Genomic DNA, 6000 nt, shown 5'->3' on the forward strand with positions numbered 1-6000 from the left:
AATTCCCTGTCCATGTGAATAATTTTTCAAAAAACTAACAGCACTAGTTTAGAGCACTAGTTTGCTGGAGAAAATTTCAACCAGTGCTCTTAATTATTTTGCCTGCAACTACCGTAAGTATGCAACAATTGCCAGTGGTGGTAGACATAAGAGAAATCATAGAATCTATTGGCTCAGGTGTAGAGTTGGTATGTTTTAATTAATTAGCAGCATGCTATATTTGCAATAAAAATAAATAAAAGCTAAAGAGGAGTCTAGTTTTGCTTTAAAATTCTGGCCATCTCACCCCCCAACCCAACCCCGTATGACAGGTAGGAATGCAAAAGCAGTAGTAGTGTAAGACAATATTAAGTGTCTCAGTAATTACAAAATAGTGAATAGTGAATTACCATCACCCCCTCCTACTGTTCTTTAATAGCTTCCTAGGTTAACAAGAGTATACCCACTGAAATCCATCGACTTAAGACAATTTATTTCAATGGGTTATTCTTTGGTATGACTTAGGACACAACCCTGCCATTCCAGTTGCATAACCTCACAAATACACACATGGCAAGCAGGAGTGGCGTTTTTTTATACTGAAGATGTAATGCTTGTGAAACTACTTTGAGATTTGGTTCATCATCTGGAAATAGTGAGAATGTAGGACAAGGGTTGACTAAACCCCAAAGCCGAATCTGGCCTCTCCAGGCAATGTTTCTGCCCCCTCAAACCCCACCAATTTTGGTGGCAAGAGTAGATGGCAGTTGGGTAGACGAAGACCAGAACCCTAACAAGGCTGTAGATCTCCCTTCCAATCATTGGATTCATTGATGGAGAAACAATCAGTATGAGTCATTTCATTAGGGATTCCGAGTGCCTTTGTGTGTGTGCACATGAATACAAGTTTATGGGATGGCCACCCACTGCTGATATGTAATCCTCCTTCCCTGAAGGTTGGGCCAGGGTGAATACAGGCCACAGGCCAAAAAGGTTAGCCAACCATGCTGTAGGAAATCCTTGATTGCTCATTGTCTTCCAAGGACCTTCCATCATCTTGTGCAATGCCTAAATGAGGCCACTTAGTTCAGAGCTTGCAGAGAAAGTGGCTATGATAGCAGCTTCATTGTTAATCAATTATTTGTGAAGGCCAGGAGGCAAAGCAAGGCCCTCGCCAGTGCTTTTGAACAAGGAATGCCAATACTTACCAAACCTAACTTGCCCCGTATGAATCAAGAAGTTAATTTCTCTTCTGCTCCAGAATAACTTTGCTCTACATTTTTACCATGTTTCCCAGCTTGATATCACCTGCAAATTTCAAACAAAAATACTCCCAGCTGTCCCTCCAACTAGCTAATGACTGAAAATATAGAACAATTTGGTTGCCCAAGACCGTGGACTCATCATCAGACTTCCACTTGTCCCACCGCTTTCCCATGAGGAAATCTGATTTTTACAGCCGAATCGAAACCATCATCGATGGGGTTTTAGAGAGGATTGACGCTTGCACCGATTCAGCACTAAAGAGTGGACTTTCTTGGAGAAAATGGATCCATGTGTAGAAGGCAAAGAACAGCGGGGAACTTTCTAGGCATGGGACAAGCAGAAGTGTGGACGAGCCCTGTGCAAAGTCACTCCACTGCTTGTCAAACTGAAAGCCTACACCACCTTTCCTCTTGCCCCCAACTCCATTAGTGCTATGCCTTACTACAAATTAAGGTGTCAAGCAGGAGCCAGATAGATTACCCCAGGAACTCAGAAACAGGGCATTATGGCTATGACCTTCCCCACCCTTTGTGCATCCATATTGAGAAGCCAAACCACCTTCACAGTTTTAATTTCACTCCTGAAAAACACTTTTGAGTTCGGTCAGACTCTGTGTGAATGTATTGGGCTGTAAACTTCACAGGAAATACATCAACTGTATTAAAAGCCAAACATTTTAAATAATCCATCTACCAGTTCAGCATACCAGTTGCCCTCTTAAAAAGTATTTAAGTATAGCCTTACTTTTAGCAAACAGACTTGGTCCCTATTTGCTGCTTTCTTTACCACCTTTAGTAAAAGCTATGGTTTTCCCAGTAGTGATGTATGGAAGTGAGAGCTGGACCATAAAGTAGGCTGATCGCCGAAGAATTGATGCCTTTGAATTATGGTGCTGGAGGAGACTCTTGAGAGTCCCATGGACTGCAAGAAGATCAAACGCATCCATTCATAAGGAAATCAGCCCTGAGTGCTCACTGGAAGCACAGATCCCTAAGCTGAGGCTCCAATACTTTGGCCACCTCATGAGAAGAGAAGTCTCCCTGGAAAAGACCCTGATGTTGGGAAAGATGGAGGGCACAAGGAGAAGGGGACAGAGGATGAGATGGTTGGATAGTGTTCTCAAAGCTACCAACATGAGTCTGACCAAACTGCGGGAGGCAGTGGAAGACAGGAGTGCCTGGTGTGCTCTGGTCCATGGGGTCACGAAGAGTCGGACACGACTAAACGACTAAACAACAATTACCACCTTTAAACTACTCTCTTTTGTTATTAAACTATACAGCATAGGAAAATCTGTACCCTTCCTAGGAATTGCTTTATTCATTGGAGCCCAGCTGCAATATTAGTAGCTTTAAAAGCTGTCCTCCTCAGCTTCATCTCCAAAGTTGGAAACAGCTCGTTGCTTTACATTTCTAATCCAATGGCTGGTTCTCTTCACCCCTTAGCTTCACTTTGATCTTTACTGACTTCACCATTTTCAGTCTCTATATAGCATTACCTCCCCCCTTGGCAGTTAAGCATGCTACAGATCTCCTTGCACCTGATGAGTGTTAAAAGTCTCTAGAAAATAAGAATTTTGATTTTTGCGTGGGAATGAGCCAGTTGTACATGTGGCAAAAAACTGAGCAGAATGAGGCTCAATTCAAATTTAACTATGGCACGTAAGATTTCTTACCCAAGTATACGGATCAAACATAAAAGCTTCACAAATAATATTCTGAAGCCCACAAATCCCAGTTAGCTTAGGTGTTTCTTGCTCTTCCCCAATCCCTGCCCCACAGAAAACATTTGGAGCATGAACCATATTACAAAAGGTGCAATATTCAAGTGTTTGAACAGGTGTAGCGTACAGGCCATGGTGAAAAATGGGCTGTGCTTATTGAACATCTCCTAACCATTTGACATCAGACCACCTACAAGTTGAACATGTAGATTTTCATCCCCTTCTTCGCATCCAAAAGGAAAAGTTGTCGTTTTTTTCACCACGAGGAAATTCCGAGAACTCTGCAACAATCACAGTCCAATGCAGGAAATCATACACACTACTAAAGGGAGGCAGAAACCCTGACAGAATGATTTGTAAGCTATTTCTAAAAAACATATACATGTCCTGCTCACAAGCTGAGAAATATTTCCGTGGTCAGACTTTTTAAATGAGAGAGCACTTTTCTCAAACTGCTGAAGGAGTCTGCCCCACACCACACCCTTTCTATTGTTGGTATCATATTGCCCAGCAGGTATGTCTTGGTAGATCGTCCGTAGCAGTGGCCAGAGGAGGAATGACCACTGGGAGGAGTGCAGAGAAGCAGCACCATGGTGCATCTGCAGTGGCATAACAGGATGCCTTCATCTGCCCCAGCTGCAACAAAACAGGTCTTTCCCATATCTGTTTCTACAGCCACAGCAGGCGCTGTAACCTTCCAACAGTTTGACTTCATCCCCAAAGGGGTGCTCCTCCATTGTCTCCTGAGACAGATGCCAACCAATGGGTAAGTCATCAACATTTGTAGCAACCACTGCCCCTTCTAGAGCTCAAGGGATGGGTTTTCTGATGCAGGACTGAGCTTTGGGGCGTTCTGAAAGAACCTGCCCCAGGCCAGAACGAGTGGAGGGAGGGGATGGTCTCTGAACATGCTCTCAAAGACTTCACAGCTTTCAGAATCAGCACGACTGTAGGAACTTTCATTGAATTTGCTCTGAACTTCAGAGGCACGTGAAAGCAGAAAGATCATTTTCAGGTAAGAGATTACCCTGCCTCATTTGCCAAGAGACAATATATATTAACATGTTTCTTTCCCATTTTCAGATAAGGGTCAGTGATAGTCAAGACCTCCTACCCTTAGAGTAATTTAAGTGGGACTCATTAAATATAATAAAGCATTCACACCACTTTCCCTGAACATCTAGGGGAATTGTTGTACACTCTTACTCTCTTGTAAAGGAGGCTAGTATTACCCTACTACTTTGAGGAGAGACAGAAGCACACGCCAACAACAATTATTTGGCAGCCTAAGGTCAGAACAGAGAAGTCCAGGCTTAGTGAAGATCTTTGAGGATTGACAGATCATACGTCATACTCATAAATGCAATGGCCTTTGGCTATGAGAACACAAAGGCAATGTTAACTGAATAAACTGATGCATTTGGTCTGGTAGGGTGGGTCAACTAGGGTGGTGAATTCAAGGTATGAAGATTCCTAGGCTACTAGTCAGGATGGCTATATGAAACCTCTACACTGAGAGGCTGTATGTTACTAAATGCTGCGAAGTAACAGAAGGTTATTGCCTTCACACTCTTGCTCATGGATTTTCCAGGTGTCCAGTTGGCTGCTGAATGAAACAAGGGTGGTAGGCTGGATAAAACTTTGGTCTGACTCAACAGGCCTATTATAGGAACTTGAAAAATTGAAACCAGTGCCAAAAAAGGGTACAAACAGTCCAGATTGGAAAGCAGACTTAAAATAGGCTATAAAACCAGGCCGATGCATAATGAATGCAGAAATACTGCAAATCTATACACATTATACACATTCAGTAACAAAAGAGGGGACTAAAATGTTTGTTTCACCTTAATGATTTCTTGGCCTGGGAAGACCGGAAAGTGTGGGGGCAAACACCTCCTCAACTAACCCTATAAAGTCACGTTGCTTTAAATTTTCTTTGACAGTTTAATATCACAACTTTTCTGCTACCACTTTCTGTTCAGAAGTCTGTGGTAATCGAGTTGACTAGGTCTGACCTTCATATTGTAGCTCTGGCTGGTATTTGAGGCTGACCAAGTGAGAAACTTTGTTGTTCCAGGGATCAATAATCTGCTTTAGTTGTTCTTTGCAAATCACTACACTTTCTTACCTTGCGGCCACACAATTGAGAGGACACTTTGCTTCTGAAAGCTGAAACTGCAATCCAGAAAGCTATATAAATGAATGGGTGAGACCAAGGAAACCCAGCCAGAGATTTCTTTGAAATGTCAACTATGAGCTGTTGAAGAGGAAAGATGTTTTTCAATTCAATTTTACAGCAGAAGCAGAAGTGGGTTGCCTGCCTCTTCAACATGTAGTGAAAACTTGAGAAACTTGTCAGCATTTTCCACTTCCTCACAAAGGAGTTAGAGGGTCAAGTTGAAATGCAGCTCAGGAGAACACTTGTGGGTCCTGTAAACAGCTTTATAAAAACACTAGACCCACCCCTTGACTTAATGAGAGTCCCCCACCCCGATATTATAGGAGGTGCATTATTTGCAGACGGAAGCCAGCGATGTGCTTCAGGACAAAGATGCTTGATCAACGACATCTCCAAGTACCGGATACAACAGAAGGGACACAAAACAGTCAAGGCAGAACACTACAAGATTTTTATCTTTTAGAAAATCCCAACCCCTGCATCTAGTAAGACTGGACACTATAGTTACAACACTCCTAGAACTGTAGAAGAATGGAAACACAATAGATAATGGGAACGGGGGGGGGGGGGGAGAGACACCACCATGGCCAGTTTCAGCCACTCACAGAAAAGCCAGCAAGGATCAAGATGCCCTGCTAACAGAACAAACTCCAACATGAAGGTAGCACATGAAATGTTTTGTTTTTACCTATTTAAAACACAGGCAGCAGGTGGAGCAAGGATGTGGGGAGTAACTGCTAATTTCCTTGTACTACAAGGAAGGAAGGAAGTTAAAAACCCAAGCCTGCAGGCAGGTTTTTTCGTGTGTGTGTGTGAGCCTCTCTCTTTTTTCTGTGCTGCTGGTAACCGTGGT

This window comes from Podarcis raffonei, chromosome 10 (assembly GCF_027172205.1).
Source record: "Podarcis raffonei isolate rPodRaf1 chromosome 10, rPodRaf1.pri, whole genome shotgun sequence".
NCBI lineage: Eukaryota > Metazoa > Chordata > Lepidosauria > Squamata > Lacertidae > Podarcis > Podarcis raffonei.